This window comes from Canis lupus, chromosome 15 (genome assembly GCF_011100685.1).
Source record: "Canis lupus familiaris isolate Mischka breed German Shepherd chromosome 15, alternate assembly UU_Cfam_GSD_1.0, whole genome shotgun sequence".
NCBI lineage: Eukaryota > Metazoa > Chordata > Mammalia > Carnivora > Canidae > Canis > Canis lupus.
This window is the reverse complement of record NC_049236.1, coordinates 28946219-28966230: the sequence shown is the minus strand read 5'-3', so window position 1 is coordinate 28966230 and position 20012 is coordinate 28946219. Positions and strand designations below refer to the sequence as shown.

Below are 20012 nucleotides of genomic sequence, written 5' to 3'. Positions count from 1 at the left end.
AGGTTAGAAGAGTGCTCCAAACCTCAGATGATATTGCTGTGCTGGCTGACATCTAAATTTGAGCCTGATGAGGCCCTAAGCAAAGTACCCAGCTGACCCATCCCGACTCCTCCACAGAAACTGAGGAGATGCATGGGTGTTGTTTTAAGCCACTAAGTTTGTGTAAATTTATTTCACAGTTAGTAGAAAAATCATCCATCTACTTTCCTACAGTGCAGGCCAACAGCCTTAGAATCAGTCTTGCTTCTTTTCACTCTCACGGCCCAAATCTAATTTCAACTAGTCTTGTGAGTTCTCAAAATATAACTAAAACTAGGCCATTTATGACCTCCCTATGACCTAGTTCAAGTCTCATAATACATTGAACAGCTGTAATATTCTTCAAGCCAATCTCTTTGCTTCTATGCTTGCTGTCTTAGAGGTCTTTATTCACAGAGCAGTCAGACTGGTTTTTAACATCAATTACATTATGCTCTTTCCCTATGCTAAATTTTGTATGTGTGTTTTTAATCACAGAGAGAATAAAATCCTAATCCATACTCTGTTTATAAGAGTCAAAATTATCTGGATCTTGTCTACTTCTTTTATATAAGCTCCTATGGTTCTCCTACTTAACTCCCTGTACTAAAACCCTACCTGCATTATTCCTTTCCATGAATATGACAAGCTTATTCCCAATCCAAGGCCTTTGAATATTTTATCCGCCCTCTGCCTGGTAGGACCATACCCCAGATTTCATTTGATTTTCACCTCATTTGGATCTTTGTTCAAGCATTCTGTCGGGAAGAACTTCTGTGATCATCTTATCTACAATGCATTCTGTCTCCCTCTTTCCTGTTAGCCTGCACTATTTTTGCATTATATTAAATGTTTATGTGATTAATCATTTAATGTCTGCTTAACTTTACTAAAAAAAAAGGAAAGAAAAAATAAGTTTATGTAACTCCATACATTTTTTCTTTACTTTTTATTCTTGTTTTTTTCTTTCTTAGATTAATAATTTATTAATCTTTCTTAGATTTGTTCTAGAATAAATAATTAATTGAACTTTGCCAAATGAATAAATTTGGGTCTTAACTCCTGAGACTAACACAGGATATTTAAGGCGTGACCATACTTTATTTAAGTAATTGTGGCAAATATGATTTATGATTTGTTTGGCAAAGTGAATCTTGCCTGTTGATTATTAAGGTATTACTAACTTCTATGTGGTATATAACATGCGTAGCTATATATTTCAAATTAATGTGCATAGAGATTACACAAGGAGGAGTTATAGGGGTGCCTTGGCTCAGTGGGTTAAGCAGCTGCCTTAGGCTCAGGTCATGATCCCAGGGTCCCAGGATCCAGCCCCACATCAGGCTCCCTGCTCAGTGGGGAGCCTGCTTCTCCCTCTGCCTGCCAGTCCCCCTGCTTGTACGCACGCTCTCTCTCTGTGTCAAATAAATAAATAAAATGTTGTAAAAAAAAAAAAAAGGAATAGTTATATACACAATTTCTCAGGCTTCAACCTCGGAAATTCTGGATTTTTTTTTTTTCAAGTACGAGTCAAGAATTCAGTATTTATCAGGAAATTCCCCAGTGATTCTGATGCACATTATCCTCAAATACAACCTGATTAGCACATGTAGTGTATGTGTGTAATATGCTTTTTTTATTCAACCAGTTCATTAGAGTTGGTTCCTGTAGTTTGTAATTTACTTTGCAAACAGGTAAACTATTAAGCATGTGGCTGACAACTTATAAAATGTGTTTGAACTAGATCTGTTTGGTAGAGAATGGCAATTTCTTGATTTTCACTTTTAGTTATATCTTCATTAGAGATTGTGAATTTCTCTCATATTACATAATGTTCCAGAACTTTGCTATTCAGGCAGCTATTAGCCACAGGTAGCTATTGGGCCCTGGAAATGTGACTGTTCCAAATCAAGATATGTTGTAAGGATAAATATGCATAGTGTATTTTAATAACAGTATTAAAAAAAAGGAAAATATATAATAAATATTTTTAATATGGATTAAGTGGTCAAATAATATTTTAAGGTATCTGAGATTAAATAAAATGTATTATTAACTTAATTTTACTTTATTTTACTTTTTCTGATACGGCCACTAGAGAATTTTAAATTACATATGGGGGACCACACACACACACACACACACACATTTTTTGTTTTTCTTTTTAGATAAGCTCCATGCCTAATGGAGAACCTAACTTGGGGCTCAATTTCCAAACCTGAAATCACCACCTGAACCAAAATCAGGAGTCAGACACTTAACCAACTGAGCTACCCAGGCACTTGCACACACCCCTCACATTTATATTTCTATTCAATAGCGATATTGCAGATATGACCAGTTTTTGTTGCTTCAATATTTAGTTGAGGGAGATAGCGATTCGTCTTTAATAATTTAAAAGTTTTCATGATCCAGATAATGCTTAGAATTTGGGACAGTCCTGAAATTTTAAATTATTATTATCTACAGTTATTTTCATTGTAGATTTACGATGATTATTGTTCTTTGAATATCTGTGGAGTGCCAGCCTCTAAGAAACAACTTTATTCTTACACATACGATTTTAGCATTGTATCTCATTTCAAAGGTAATTTTTTTTACATAATTTTTTTGGGGGGGTCACCTGGGTGGCTCAGATGGTTAAGCACCTGCCCTCAGCTCAGATCATGGTCCTGGGATTGAGCCCCACGTCAGACTTCCAAGCCAGTGGGGAGTTTGCTTCTCCCTTTCCCCCTGCCTCTCCCCATGCTTGTGTGCTCTCTCTCTCTCTCAAATAAATAAATAAAAAAATCTTTAGAAAAATAAATGTTTTTTTCTTACATGGGAAAAATATTTTATATAAAGAGATAAGATCCCACAATAGCACTAGTGATAGCACACAGAAAAATAAGCAAAATGTGGAATAAGAGAAAAGGTACATATATTTAAGGTATGCAAAGGCCTTGTGATCCTTTAGTCATCGAAAACAAATTAGAACCATGTATCAGAGGTGGTCCATAGCTTTTAAAAAAGAGAAAAATGAAAATACAGATGGGACCAATAATCAGCTGCATTGGCATATCTTGTCAGAGCAATTAACTTCAACTAGACAATAATAAGAGTAGAAGAAAATGTTTTAAAATTAATTATTTTTATAATATAAATGCATAGTCTTTATTTATTTAAAAATTATCCTTTATATTAAAAAATAGAAAATTGTTTTTCTTTTTGAAAATTTAGATTCTTTTGTATACAACTAATTTTCTTTTCACTTTTGTTATTTGTTGTATTGCCTCATACAGTGTAGAATTTTTTTCTTCTTTAAATGTATGTAAATTATTCAGTTTAATTTTCTTAAATCATTCACAATGCAATTTCAGTTGAATACCAAAAATGAGTCACTGTGCAATTACCTAATACTGAATTCCAATTTAAGAATAAAGTGAAGAAAAGAATAACTGATGATAAGAAATCTACACCGAATGCCTATTTTTAAACTAAATAAAACTAAAAATAACTAAAATTCGTCTTCTACCTTTAAAATGAAGTAAAGAAGAAACAGAAATATCACAAAGATGTGCTCAAAAGGGTAATATGATACATTTTCCAGAATGTCCACAGAGAAAATCAAACAAACGAATGGGTTTGTGTTCAGTTTACTCTGGGTTTTAATGTGACTAGGTATTAAAGTGTAATCATGGAAAAAAAATCAGTATTGACATTACAGAACCATGTATTGTTCAAATGAATTAGTCACTACTCTCTCATGAAGCTAATTTAAGCTAATTGTTTAAAGGATATTCCATAAAGGTCAAAGGAATTAATGATCTTTTTGTAGTCATCTATTTATGTGTCTGCCTTCCCAGCTAAGCTAGCACCTAGGCACAATGTATAGAACATGAAATAGTCTCAAAAGTTGTTAAATAAATGAATAAATAAATACATGTGGGGATAAATGAATGTTTTGACAGCTTAGAGATATTCATGTATTGGAGTCAAAGAAGAATGGTTTAGGAGATTTCTTGTTGGATATTTGTTTGTTTACCCAGGTGCTTGACATATTTCTACATGATTTTGACTTGAGTCAACATATGATTTTTTGGCCTGCAGAGCATTCATATCCTTTTTTTTTTTTTTTTTTTTTTTTTTTTAGAGACACATTCTTTTCCATGAGAAACCCATTCCATACAATTTAAATGAGCTTTAGCCTAGCCCAAATGACCCTATAGAAATAGGTAAATAACCCCAGATAGCTTAACCAGAGGAAGCCAGTGCTGATTATCAGAGTTCTGACCACGATTTTTGTCCAGAGCTTTAAGAAAATAATTTCTACTTGCTGTGCTAAAGTCTACTTTGTCCTTGAACACCCCAGTCATATGTACTAATATAATTCTTTAAGCTTATGCTAACATGAGATAGGTTCCTGTCACTTTTAGCTAGAATGACCCTCTCTCATTCTTTGACTACATATACTTTGTGGACTTATACAGTGCTTCATTCATTTATTCATTAAACATTTTTGAGCTCCTGTTGAGAATTAAATGTCTGGTTCTTTATGAGGCGCTAAATATACTGAGATATATTATTTTGAGTCCCTGCCTTTGAAGAATGGAGGTTGGAAACACGCAGGGAAAAGGTTGGGGCTATAATGGAGGAGAATGTGCAAAATGGCATGGGAACACAGGAAAAAAAATAGGAGCTAACTTGGCTTGAGAGAAGGACCTCATTTGAACTGTGTTTTTAAAAAAGCATCTATTCAGGTGAGGGTAAAGCACTTGGTTCCTGCTGTATTTTTATTATTAAAGTTGTATATATTTTCTTAAGAATTCAGCAATGTTAGCTCATGTCAACCATGCTTATTGAACAATTATCCTTCTATTTTCTCTTCTCTATGTCTCTATTATAGAATAATTAACTCTTACTAAAAAAAAAAATTCCCCAAAATTGCATAATGTTCAGCAGGAAGACATACAGTGTGTGACCTCAATACATGACAATCATCCATAAAGGACAGATCAGCTATTAACAAGGACGCTGCATATCCTGCAGCCAAGGATTTTGGCTCTTTAACCCCAGAAATAACTCAAATAGCAGACTTGTAACTATTTGAATGGTGGTATGGAAGCCAATTCAATTCCAAAATTCATACTGAAAGCAGGTTAATGTGCTGCAGAGACAATAATTTTGTCTTGTATTATATCTCAATTGCTTATTTATGAAGAGAAGCCATCTAGCCCTTTGTTCTATGTACTGTCTCCCAACATTTTGGGGTGTCCAGAAGAGGAGGCCTCTCTTTGGAAAAGGACAGGCAAAATTTATGTGAGTAGTACTCTGTTCCTTGAGGATAAGATCCATGGCTTCACTGAAATAAACTAAATCAATAAAAATAAAGCAAAACACTATCCATTGGGAGAACATCATTCAGGTGACAATAAGTCTAAGCAACACTTAACGTTTTTTTCCTAACTAGAGAACTTTTATTCTTTTGAATGACAAGGACATGTTTTCACTCTAGATTTTAGTACCCTTATATGTACACATGCAGACTCATATACACCTATATTCACACAAACATAGTCTATGTATCTTGTTTCTTTTTATGCATGCTGTACAGAATGGATAATTAATGGAAAATAGAGATTATATATACATATTATTGTGTGTATGTGTGTGTATAGTGTAGAGTCAACATTTAGCATTGTTTTGGAGGGGAGCTTACATATCAAATAATGGAATTTTGTTTAATCAGATTCAAATTTCTTTTTATAGGACATATTGGAAAATCTCTGAACCTCAGAAAGTATAAGCAACACGTTTTCAAAGTACACTGCTTCTACATGATATGGGCAGGATTCACATCCAGATTTGTCTGATGCTAACATCAACACACTTTCTATTATGCTACAGGAGGGGTAAAATAATTCAATCTAATCCAAAGTACTGTGTATTTGATTCATGTGATTCTCATTCAGAGGACTAATTTTAATGTAAAAATGAAAATAATTTATAATTCCAAATTAACAAATGTTAAGTATCACAGGTACTTAAATTATTTACCTAAGTACTTCATATTATACCTGGCAAACTATACTAGTGCTATAATTTTACATTTTTAAATACTTTTTTCAAATAAAGTTTTTCAAAGTATAGTATTTTAAATAAAGTTTAACTTTAGCTTTATTCCTTGGTGAATTTTATGGTATTTTACATCTATGGCTTAAAAGACTTGCATTGTTTGAAATGCCCAAATTATGCCATAAGTCTAAGTAGTATATAAATCCCTAAGTGGCAATTAAAAAAAAAAATCTTACTGAACTTTTATTCTCCAGGGATTTTGTATTGTCAACATGTCACAAAATCTTTATTTACCTAACTTTATTTTCTTAATCTCATCCTTATTTTATTTTATCTTTATTAATTTAATTGAAACAGGAAAATTGTGGTGAAAAATTAATATCTTCATTATTATAAAACACCCAGGAGTTCTTGTTAAGCAGTATAAAACATCGTTGTGTATTTCAGAATACAAAAAAAATGCATTGACCTAGGTAATTGAAAGAATAGGATGAGAGATGCTAGAGTCTAAATAAAATTTGATGTAAATTAGTTTAGTATCATCCTACATGATATATTTTCAGAAAATTTATTGTTTAAAACAATGTTATATCTTTATCTATAAATACTACGCTGACACAACAAATTTACTTAATGACTTTCATAGAACTCCTGGATCTAAGTTACTTTGTCTTAGACCTCTAGTTCTTTATGTTTTAAAGTTATATTAGCTATTATTAATCTTAGTAGATCTATTTGCATTTTTCCTGATTTAATAAATTTATTTGTTCATTAATTCTCACATCAGCATCCATTTAACAACTGCTTTGGGCAATGGTCAGAGGAGGTGAGAATTATACTAAGATAAGTAAGACATCATCTAAGTAGAGGAGATAATCTTTTGACAAAATAATTAAAACATTGCAAGAAAAGAATATGAGACACACATGAAAAAGGCAAATTAGTGAGATGATATCAGGCAAGCTTCACAGTGGAATTGATGCTTAAACATAGAATGGTAAGTGTGTTTGTAGAGTAGGCAAAGTGAGAGTGGGCAAGGCAGGAATGACTGTGAAAAGGCATTGATACTTAAGGAATGAGTGTGAAAAGGCATTGATACTCTCCTGTATGGTGGAGTTAGAAATGGCATGTGAGAGATGAGCTTTTGGATTTACACTAGTGCTCATAGGGAAAGGGTATGAAATGTATTGATCAAGGGAAGAGAATAACCACAATTTTATTTTAGATGAATGATTAGAAGCACTGTAATGAATGAATTGGAGGAGTAAAATCTAGAGACATGAAATTGTGGAAATAGTGTAGGAGCAATATGGCAGGCGTTCTCTGATTTAAAGCCATAGCAAGGAAGATGGAGAATCTGTAAGGGAACTCAAGGGGTTTGCCATTTGGTACGTGTCAAATTTAATATAGCCCAAGGAAATATTGAAAGCAAGGAAATTTTCTACTTGTGACAAATAAGGAGATAGGGAGTTGGCTCTCAAAGCACTGTCTCCCTATGGGGTTTGAAAGGGAAGCTTTTATTCAGTGTATTAGGGGGCGGGGTCAGATATCTTGCATAGGCAGTTCTGGACAATTGTGCATGCCTAGCATGTCAATATGTTCAAAAAATGGCAGAAAGCCCCACCCCTAGAAGGAGATCTTAGTATTATAATGAGTTAGTTTCAGGACAATGCTGGGAGACTTCTGAGCAGGTCCTCAGCTCACATGGGTTTACATAAGGGGCTATCAGGTGACACATACCTAGCAAAGGGCTACACCTGAAACACCTAGCTGAGTGCCTCCTTAGCCCCAAGTGTTGGTTCTACAAAACAAAATACATTCCTTTCCTGCTTTTGTCCCTGCCTTTCCTCCCTTCTGCTGATAGCTTTTAGCCCTCTTATTTGAATAACTTCCTGTTGCATCCTGGCTAACAAAAAGAGATTAAATTTTGTGGGATACAGAAAATAAAGGCAACAAACTTTAAACTAGATGTTTTGAGTTTTGGAAGATGAAGAGAGGGCAACATTTGACTTTGGTAACTATCTGTCTTAATTCTTGCATTCATGCATTCAGCAAGTATTTAAGTAATATCACATGCCAGACACTTGGGAAAGAGCTGAGTAAGACTTATTTTCCCAATGTTGGGAAGGGTAGACACATAGGCAATCTAAAGAACAGAGAGATACTTGCAGTAATAACAAAATTCACTTGTAACTATTCAGTCTATTTAAACTTAGAGACAGCTTTAATCACTGAAATAACGTCTTATTTTAGCCCTTTATAACTATGCTTTTTCTTTGGAGGATGTTTTTATCACTCAGATTTTCTGTGTCTTCTTGGAACCAAAGTGACAATCCACCACCATCACTAACCCAGAGGTATCTTCAGTGGCAGAGCATTATATAATTTACTAGGGTTGTTGTAACAAATTACCACAAATTAAGTGTCTTAAAAAAAAAAAAAAAGAAATTTATTCTCTTATAGTTTTGGGGCTAAAAAGTCTGAAATCAAGGTGTGTCAGAGAAGTTCTTTCTGGAAGCTGTCCAAGAAGGCCTCTTTTTTTGCCTTTAGGCCCTTGACCTCCCTTTTCTTAGAACATTTACTTTTGAGAACTTGCAATTGTAAATTGTGTCTCTGCCCCTTTGATAGGCAAATCTTATTAAAAGCTTTGTGTCAGTTTTACAACCAGTGGAATGTCTTTCTCAAGGTCCACCCCTATTTCCCAGATTCCCTGAGAGGGTAGGAGCCTGGTTTAATAGTTATAAATATCTCCTTAAGATCTTTGGTGTGAGGATCTGGTAGCAGCACATGTTCAAGACTATTTATGTGCAAATATAGCAACTAATCTTTTATCCAGGTTTTCAGGGTCAGCTTTTCTCTCTGGCTCAGCAAAGGCTCTCTGGGATAAATCATTCTCATTTCCTCACTCTCCTCTGACTCCTTAGCAGGGCAAGCTTCTGGTAGATGTTGGGCCATACAGCTGTGGTCACTCATTCTGTCCCAAGGAATTTCTCAAGGTTCTCAGACTGGCCCATGTCCCGCTGGATTCAGGAAAGGCCACTAGACAGCAAATGGTGCTCTCATAGACCCTGTGTTTGGCATTGAATTTGCTCAGTTCTGAAAATTATAGATTGCAATTTCTGCTAAACCTATTTAATATCTCTTCTCTTCCCTAAAATCTCTCCCCAACACCTGACACATTTTCAGGGATTCACATTTTCTGGTATCACTCCAGAGCTAGTGGTAATTATACTGATAAGGTTTTTGTTTTTTATCTCTTTCCCTATAGAAAGGATAAGAAAATTTCATGTTCTTGCTTATCCTAGCTGGTGATCAGTTTCCAGATTTGCTGAAAACTCACTCCTGCAGACCTTCTCTGAGAATGACTATCCATCAGATCTCTTCTCTTATAGCAACTTCCAATTTTCCCCCCTAATCACCATCCTCTGCATTTCACAGCAAGACAGGTCACCAAATAGATGGAGTTGTGGAGGGCAACTATTCCTTCCATTTCTCCTGTTTTCCATGAGCAAATTTCCTGAGACAGCACCAAGACCTTTGAATCACTGATTTCTTTATATTGTCTATCCTGATTTCTCAGCCTATAAAAGCTCTTGATATTTTGTCGTATCAAATATCTTCCCTAAGCTTACTGATGCTTTTAGGGCATGGAGGTAAGGTAAGCTATGAAGACTAGACAAATGAAGATAAGGTTGTTCTAATTTATCTTAATTAATAAAATGTGATGCCATTGATTGATAGAAGGAATAGGAGCACGCTTGGAGATAAATTAGTTGGCTTATGTTACAAATATCTGAACAGAGAGGAATCTTTCCCAGAGTTTTCACATCCTAATCACTATTGCCCATCACCTCGCCCACACTGTCACCAAAATGAAGCTCTAATCTTAGTAATAAAAGGAAGCATCTCATTACACAGCCTCTATTGCTTAGCTCTTCTTGTCTCTATGCTCTAGAAGAGGGGTCAGTGTTTTATGATTTGTGGGCCAAATCGAGCCCACTCTTTGTTTTTGCAAATAGAACCTTATTGAAATGCAGCCACACCCATGTATTTAGGTATTGTCTATGGCTGCTTTTGCTCTACAGTGGCAGAGTTGAGTCTATACAATACAGGCCATTTGACTCGCAGAGCTTAAAATACTTTCTGGTCCTTTACTGAAAACAGTTTGCTGAGCTCTGCTCTATAGGAGTGTCCTGATTGGATGGAGAGGCCGGCAGCACAGGCAGTTAAAGAAAGTTAAAGAATTCATAGGAGGCAGAACAAAAAGAGATAAAGGTTTATTGAATACATTGCCAGGGAGCAAGGGGCAGCACAGCAAAGGAGAGACTGTCTGCCATGAGGCAGTGGTGAGAGACCACAGTTATAGAGCAGAGTGAGGAGGAATGAGGATGTAGGGGATTTTCCCTTTTTAGTTAATTTTAGGAACTCTGCTTGGTTGTCATTGGTCAGTTAGGACTTATGGCTATTTCAGGGTAGCTCACTTAATGAGTTTGTTTGCATTCAGCTCAGTGGATGCTGTGACCCTTTTGCCTTGCTCAGGTTTCTATGGCTCAAGCCTTGCCTAAATGCTCTAGACAAAATAGAGCCAGATTATATATGTTTACTTCCTTTATTCACACTAAACTTTACTTGGAATCTTCCCCTGCTCTGTCTTAACCCAACCATCTATGTTTAGCTAGCAAAATTATACCTCTCTTTTAAGATTTGGGGAAGGGAAATATGGACAGTTTCAATTTTTTATGTTGGAAATTCTTTTCATTTTCTTATAAAACTTATATGCAAACTTAGATAATTATCTGGGTATTTTTAGTCAGCAGTGCAGGTTAAATAGTATGAACGTAAAGAGTTTATTGAAAGGGCTAAAGGGGTAAACAAAGAAAGTGGTTCTGTGTTTCTCCCATTAATGCTTTCTACCATGTTCATCTGGTTTCACTCCCATCCTTTTGGTCAAACTCCCTCCACTGCTGGTATGATCCTGTAGCTTTGTGCTAATTTTTAAGCATAAGATGAGTTTCAAAAAAAAAAAAAAAAGTCCAATGTCATAGATATTAAGCCCTTACTCTGTGTAAATCAAAAGGCCAGTGTGGGGGGAAAAGGGTAGAATGGAAGGACTAAATATTGTTATATTGTTAATGCTATTTTTAACTCTCTCCTGACTGACTCTTATTGATGCTCTCTATCATGGCAGGCATCCAAGCTATTCCACAGAGATACATTTGTGAGTTTTGCAGAGACACCTTTCCATGCTTACACTCTTTAAGAGACCATTACTCTAACTATCTTTATGATTGTACCCCATCTCTCAGGTCCTACCGTCAAAGGACCCTACTATGTCACTTTTTCAGGGAAACAGCTCTCTCAAATGTAAGCTGCTCACATCAACCAAACTATAAACACCTGTTTTCTTCCCCCTAAGGGGCTCACACATGATGTGACATGTAGAACTCACACAATGTAAAATGGTGAGTGTGTAGTTTGATCAGCTGTTCCCATCTTCACTCCTCGCTGACAGCTCCAGGCAACTTCCTGCATGCAGTTTTTTTGTTTCTTTGTTTTTTTTTTTTCCCAGAAGAGAAGAATAAAATAGGTAATTCATATATGTTCCCAAACTCTATGGAGCATATTTCAAGTTCTCCTCAAAATTATCTTTCACTCTCTTGAGATGTCCTCAACTTCTAATTTACAGAGAAAGAAGAAATCAAAGAGGAAAAGGCACCAGTCCTATGTAGTTGTTTTACCTCTACCTGACCTGTCTTTTCCTTTTTCTCCTTGTCTTTTCCTTTCTAAAGCTTATCTCTCTACCAGGACTCTTCTACATTTGTAAGGATTGTGGACTATCTATTATCTTCTCTCTGTTTATCATCAATCTCTCTTTGCATCTTTTCAAAATCCTTTAACATTGAATTACATTTTAACCATAAAACCAAATACAACAGTCTTACTTCTATAACTTCACTATCCCTCTAGACTGTCCTATTCATCCCCATCAAGAAACAGAACTCTTAACAAAGTATGTTACTCTTACTTTCTTCATTTTTCACCTCACACTCACTGCAATCTGTCACTTAACTGAAAGTGCTAAAATCACTCCATGTAACTGTAACTGGATGTTAAATTTGCAATATCTTGAAATACCAAGATATAGTGCATATGATTATCTGAATGAGGTACTAATCTAGTTAACCCAACATTTTAGTTGGCATTGATACGTTTGATGATTGTTAGGGAAGGGCTTAGGACACTCTCAAAAGTCTTCAAACCTACAGACATTATGAAAGGATCTGGGGAAGAAGATTGGAGAGAATTTGAAAAGGAAGCTTTTTTTTTTTTTTTTTTGATTTATGTATTTATTTGGATGAGGAGGGGGCAGAGGAAATCTTTCAAGCAGACTCATTGAGAACAGAACCCTGCATGGGGCTCCTTCCAAAGACCCATGATCTTTCATGACCTGTGGTGAAACCAAGAATCAGACACTTAACTGACTGAGCCACTAGGCATGCTGAGGACAATTTATTTAAAGAGAATTGGTATAATGATGTGATTACCCCTCCCTGCCCTCATCCAAAAGAGAGGTAAATCCCCTACTTCCTTATACCAGGACAAGAGATAAGAACTTCAGAGAGCCTATGAGAGAGTTTAATATCTGTCCACCATGGTTGGAGGCAGATTTAACTTCCACTTAGTAAATCTAAGGGGGCAGAGAACGGCTTCTAGCTGATAGATCAGCCAAATGATTTCTGAACCTTTTGAGATTATTAAGGAAGAGGGCACATGTTTTTCCTGAATCAGTGATGGAATACATATGAGAAAGAAGAGAACATACAGAATTGAGAGAGAGAGAGAGAGAGAGAGAGAGAGAGACTTGGACTCAATCCAAAATGACAACCAGAGGAGGACACAGGTATCAGTAAGGAGAAGCTAACAATATTCAAGACATCACCAGTTTATGTAGACTCGATGAGCAAGAATTAATTGAGAGGCACTTATCTGAGACATGGGTTTTAACCTCCTGTCAAGTAGCCCACATGATAGAGAAAATTTATGGCTAGAGTGGATCATAGGAGAATAGAGAAAGAAGAGGCTAACACTGAGCAATGCCACATGGTAGAGGAAAGGATAAAAACAGTTTAAGAATATGGACAAGTTGAAATAGTTATAGTACCTGAGCTGCCTCCTCCCTCTGGCTATCTCTGCCTCCCTCTGTGTGTCTCTCATGAATAAATAAATAAAATAAAATTAAAAAAAGATAAAAAGAAAAAGAACTTGTCTCGTTGGGACACCTGGGTGGCTCAATGGTAAAGCATCTGCCTTTGGATCAGGGCGTGATCCGGAGATCCATGATCGAATTCCACATCGGGCTCCCTACATGGAGCCTGTTTCTCCCTCTGCCTGTGTCTCTGCCTCTCTCTCTGTGTCTCTCAGGAAAGAATACAATCTTTAAAAAAATAAATAAATAACTTGTCTTATTAAATGACGCAATGAGGATTGAGGACGCCCAAAACAACAGATGTCAAGTGGTGGTGGTGATGCTTAACCACCAGAAGGCACGGATCTACAGTTTTTACAGTGATTTGCATAAACAATGGATAGCCAAGAGATCTTGTGCAAGTCATTGTGGAGATCGATATAACATGGGATCCCTACAGACAAATACAAGGGCAGTCACTTAGGGTTCTATTTAGCATCTACTGATCAGAAAAAGTCAAGGAGGTAGGAGCAATAAGGACAGTTGCCTCAATATAAAGTCACAATCCCAATTTTAAGGTCTGCATAACACTGACAAAAAAGATGTGTAGGTTTACAAGAATAACTGTAGCACCACAGTAAGGACATATTATAAAGATTCTCTCAATATTGGTACCCATGGCAATTTACTGGTTGATTGAATCCTGGAGAAAGTGGAATATCCCAACATTTAAGAAACAATTAGACTCAGGAACTTAGTTGGCATGGATACTTGAAGATACAAAGCATCATTGTAGCTTCCTGCTAGACTGAGGACATGCGATGGTCAGGTAACAAATGAATTTCTAGCTAAAATTCAGCTTACTCTGGATCCACAGTGTCAATAGATCCACCATTTGGTCATTTTGCCAGTACCTACGTGTATGATTGGAATCACATACTGGTCATTGGATAATCCACATATTGGAAGTTTGGCTCGTGTAATAAGAATCATTAAATTCTGGAAGACCAAGTTCACACCTCTGAAACTGCACTCAGATCTTTTTTTCAGGAGAGAACCTACTGTGAGGAGTGGCATTAGCTGACAGCATTCACCTATAAGATCTGTCTCAAGGTTCTCGCCAAGGTGACTCTGTCCCCACGATGCTGATGGCTAGTGACTGAACATAGTGAGGATGTTAGAACTGGACCATTCTTATTCCTCTAAAGGGCAATCCATGCTCTGGGGCTCCTACAGCCTACATCAACTCTACTGAAGCTGCACTGCAATCTTTATTCCTGTACAATCAATCCTCCTTTTCTCCAAATGTTAGTTCTGTGTAGTGGTCTGAAGGCTTTTCCTGAATACTGTAAATTTTTACAGGCATTTTTTCCCACTAAGTCTCTTGCACTTCTAGTTCTGTCTTGGCATCTGCTTTCTAGAAGACTTGAACTAAAACAAAATTTGTAAGTTGACCTAAAAGGCTCTTAAGGATTTGGTTTTCTGTGGTACTGGCCTTGCCAAGTACAATTTTCCCTTTTGATCTTTAGGAATACAGAGTTATTTTTATTTTCATGAACCCATATAACACTTTATGACCTTTACATATATGGAATTCCTTTTTTTCTGCTGGCTTTCGGGGATTGAGGGGCTGGGAGGGGGCGGGGAGGGGATGGAGGGGAGGGAGGGGAGGGAGGGGTAGGGGAGGTGGTTAGTGAGGGAGGGAGGGGGGGGGGGGTGAGGGTCGTGGTTTCTTTTCGGGATTATTTTAGTTCTTTATTTTTTTCTTGTTATTTTCTTTTCTTTATTGTTTTTTCTTGTTCTTTTCTTTCTTTTCTTTTCTTTTTTCTTTCTTTCTTTCCTTTCCTTTCTTTCTTCTTCTTTTTTTTGCCGTTCAGAATGTGGGTCTTTCTTCTTTACCTCCTCAGTTTTAATTTAGTTACTATGACTCTCAGGATGGACTACCTAATTTTCAAGGTTCAGCACAAAACAAAAATACAAAAATATCGGACTTCTTGTGTAGAAAGTATTAAGAATTTTAAGAGAATGACAGCAGAACTTAAGCCAGGTGTGAGCCACGCTAAATTCAGGGTACTGAGCAACTGCGCAGGTCATATAATCACACAGCTGGTCCTGCCTACTCATCTTTTGTGGCTGAACAGTGATGTTTCATCAGGATCCTCTTGGAAAATCCTTTGTGTAAAAGAGTCTGCAGGCTTGAGCTGATGACCTTTTCTTGTTGACTGATAACCTAAATTCATACTTTAAATGTCTTGATGAACTCTTAAATATAGCAAAGTAATCAGATCAAAGAACAACTCATATTGTTTTGTAATGAACTTGTTCTTTATGTTGCAACAATTACATTTTTTAAATTCATGAAAAATCTAATTTTTGTAAATAGGCTTACTACTTCTACTCAGTTGTTCATCATCAAGTATTGGCTACAAGCTGATTGCCCTTTTACCATTCATCCCTTTCTTCTGTATTCTCTCTGTCTTGCATTGAGAACACATACAAATTGAGTGTGGCCCTTGTATTCCCAATGTGTCCTTTCATTCCAAGGAGATGAACTGTACTGATTTAAACAGTAATTTTAATTGATTTGCAATGTAATCTTGATAAATGTTTACCAAGACTGATTGTGCCCTTCACCTTTGCTTTGTCATTCTATCAATCTCAAAAGTTCTTACTTATTGTTAATAAAATGAAAGTAATTAGTGAAATTGTTTGGATGGTGCTACTTTCTTTATGTCTCCTATCAAAGCAGAAAATAAAATCACCCTTGGATTTTTATATGTGTTCACATTTATTGTAAGATTACAGAATCACCAACTTTAGTCTCTAAAATGCTAATGATAATTTAGTACATTGTTGTTTGTTTGGAGTATATGTCTATATTTAGACATATTTGAAAAACATTTTAATTATAAAATGAGATAGTTTTACTGTAATAAGTATGGAATATACAGAGAAGTACCAATAAGACAATACAAATCGATCATAATCACTTCCATAGATCTAATTATGGCCAATTGTGATATTTTTTCCTATGTCTATATGCATCTAATCTAGTGCAAACATGAATTCCCCTGACTTTAAGATACGGAAAAGATGCGATAAGATTGGTTCGAGTCACCACTGTCTTTATCCTCTGAAAATCCAAATTCCTCTCCATGATTTCTGGATATTCCATCACCTCTGGTTCTATACTTATCTTTCCACAGAATTGGTTCTGCTTAATCATGTGCTAGATAATTTAGCTCTATTGTTTTGCACAGTAATATAAGATTAATAATGGCTATAAATGAAAAAAAAAAAAAAAAAAAAAAAAGGGATCCCTGGGTGGCGCAGCGGTTTGGCGCCTGCCTTTGGCCCAGGGCGTGATCCTGGAGACCCGGGATCGAATCCCACATCGGGCTCCCGGTGCATGGAGCCTGCTTCTCCCTCTGCCTGTGTCTCTGCGCCTCTCTCTCTCTCTGTGACTATCATAAATAAATAAAAAAAATTAAAAAAAAATAATGGCTATAAATGATGTTAAGTATCTTTCCATATGCTTACTTGCCATCCAAATATTTTATTTGATAAGGTATCAAATATTTTGTCTACATTAGTTTAGTTTGTCTTTTTTCAAAAGTTATTTATGTGTAAGTGCCTTTTCAGACATATTTTACATATGTTTTTACTCAGTCTGTAGCTAGTCTCTATTAACAGCATCTTCTGAAAAGCAAATATTTTAATTTCGTTGAAGTACAATATATCATTTTCTCCTTTTGTACTATTATCTAAGAAATCTTTGCCAAACCTAAGGTTACCCAGTTTTTCTCATTTTTTTTTCTAGTAGTTTTATGGTTTTAGTGTTCATTTTTAGGTGTATGTTCTATTTTATGTTAGCCTTTTTTAAATGAGCATTTAAGGGGATCCCTGGGTGGCTCAGCAGTTTAGTGCCTGCCTTTGGCCTAAGGCCTGATCCTGGAGTCCAGGGATCAAGTCCCACATCAGGCTCCCTGCATGGAGCCTGTTTCTCCCTTTGCCTGTGTCCCTGTCTCTCTGTCTCTCTGTCTCTCTGTGCCTCTCATGAATAAATAAATAAAATCTTTCAAAAAAAAAAAAAAAAAGAAAAGAAAATTCTCTTCTATTATTAATTAGTTTTTTCTTTCCAGAATGGATGTTGGATTTTGCCAACTGATTTTTCTGAATTTAATGGGATGATAATGTAGTTTCCTCTTTTGAGATTACTAATATGGTGAATAATATTAATTTTATATTTGGAGATGCCTGGCTGGCTCAGTGGTTGAGCTCCTGCCTTTGGCTCAGGGTGTGATCCCGGGGTGCTGGGATTGAGTCCCACATCAGGCTCCCTGCATGGAGTCTGCTCCTCCCTCTGCCTCTCTCTGTGTCTCTCATGAATAGGTAAATAAAAATCTTTAAAAAAAAATAAATTTGAAAACAGTCTTGCATTCATGGGATAAGCCCTATTTAGTCCTGATGTTTTATCATTTTTATATACTACTGAATACTATTTGCTAAAATCTAGTTTAGAATTTTTGCATTTATCTTCATAAGGGACAGAGTTCTGTAGTAGAATTTTTTTTTCTCTCTTCTACACTATGGATGTTCTTCTGGCCACAACCATAAAATCATTCTTAAAGCATCTTTTGCCACTGTTTTGAAATTCTACTGATCCCTATCAGTAAAAGTGGCAAATTAGTTGTTCCTTTTCTACACAGCACCTTCACTTTGCCTATAATCTTTTTTTTTTTTTTTCATCTAAAATTCTGAGAATTAATGGGCTATACTACCACAGGTGCTATACTTTCTAGCCAGGTTGCATGTTTACAAATTACCCTGCAGGATCTTCTCATCTTGAGTATTCTGAGCAGACATTTCTCAACAGTTCTGTCTCTGGGATTATGGTCTTTTGCATAAGAGATTTCACTGATACCTGGAATAGAATGGAGAGAAAGTCAATGCCATTTTGTACCCAAATATTTGTATGGTTTTTCACAATAATATTTGTATACTTTATCAAAAAATAATTAACATATGTTTTCTAATTCAATCCTCATAATGCCTCTGTGAAAAACCTGGAAGATATCTGTAAATCACATTTTACATATAAAAATACTTGGAGGCAGAGAAGTTAATAAGTGATCCAAGATGTATAATACATAAGCAAGAAAGCTAGACCTGAAAGTAAGGTCCACTCTACACATTTCCATCCCCTATGGAAAATGGTTGAAGTTTAACTACTTTTAGAAATCAAATTATTTTCCTATATTTAGAGTATCTTCAGAACCACAAATGGTTAAAATCTGTAAAACATTTAGAAAAGTAAAATTATTTTTGGTTTGATAAAATTAAAGAACATCAGCTATATATTACCCCATTCAATTAGAAAAAGGTGTTGTTAGTTACTAAGCTATTATCTCTGAGATCCAGGCTCTCCCTTTATGGCTTTATGATATTAGAGCTGTGTTTCTGCAAACTACATTTTTCATTTCCCAGTGGGTTCCCTATTTTCTACCAGTAAGGGTTCTAGTTAGAGGGAAACTAGAAAGCCAAGAGTGACCTTTCACCTTGGCAGCAGCAGTTGGCTTACTTCTTGTTTTATTTATTTTTAATTATTATCATTTTCCCCCTTTGATACTCCCAGAACTAGCCTCATTGTGTTCTTTCAGAGGTAGCAGCACCAGCCAGGCAATTCCCTTAATGTCCTGTGTCCCAGCTCTGCGGATCTTCTCTTCCAGGATCCTAGGTTCTAATAACACTAATTTCTTCCTTTTTTCACCATCCCTGTGGGTGGTAGCTATTTCCTGCAGTTACTATATATTTGTCAGGGCAGTGTTCCCTTTCTGTTTTAAAGTTCTTTGAAACTTGTTTAACGGATTTCTTGCATTAAGTGACTGTGAGTAGAATAACTGGAGTAGTTTTTATTTGCTTGGCCAGTTTTTAACTTCTTGTTTGGGTAGAGGAAAACATGTGGTTGGAAAAGAGGGAAAAGGTATTATAATCTATTAATTAACAATTCATAAAATTATGGAATTTTCAGAATAAATCTCTTATGTGTTCAGGAATATATAAACATACCTATAATTCACCCATATTTATTTGTTTTCAAGTCATAATATGTTGATTTTAGAGATTGAAAGAAAAATTTAAAAGTCTGTCTCCTTTGGAAAAGGTAAACTTTTTTTTTTTTAAACTTCTGTTTACTCCTGAATTCTATGAATTGATAAGATGGAAAGATTAGAATTATCAGAATAAGGTCTTATGATATATATTTTCTTGACCAAATGAAATAGAGGCGTTTCAGGGGCACCCAAGTGTCTCAGTTGGGTAAGTGTCTGACTCTTGTCTTTGGCTCAGGCCATGATCTCAGGGTCCTAAGCTCTAGCCCTGCTTTGGGCTCTGTGTTGGATGCAGAGCCTGCTTGAGATTCTCTCCCTACCTCTCCTTCTGCACCCCCTGCACCACCCCCCTCATGCCCTTGCACTCTCAAAAGAAAAAAAGAAAGAAAGAAAGAAAGAAAGAAAGAAAGAAGAAAGAAAGAAGAAAGAAAGAAAGAAAGAAGAAAGAAAGAAAGAAAGAAAGAAAGAAAGAAAGAAAGAAAGAAAGAAAGAAAGAAAAGAAAGAAAGAAAGAAGGAAGAAAGTTTCAGTGTAAACAAAGTGAAATGGGATTCTACAAAGGGAATCTACTTTCCTAGGCTCTTTGTATCTAGTGTGCATCATTGCGACTAGGGCTTTAGTAACCTGATGTATCTGCCAGCACAG

At 35.9% G+C, this 20012-nt stretch overlaps 1 long non-coding RNA gene across 1 annotated transcript in view; it reads left to right on the top strand.

The window, feature by feature from the left end:
• LOC111098893 overlaps window positions 1-20012 on the top strand; it is a 353549-nt gene that overhangs the window by 210142 nt on the left and 123395 nt on the right. The window lies entirely within an intron of this gene.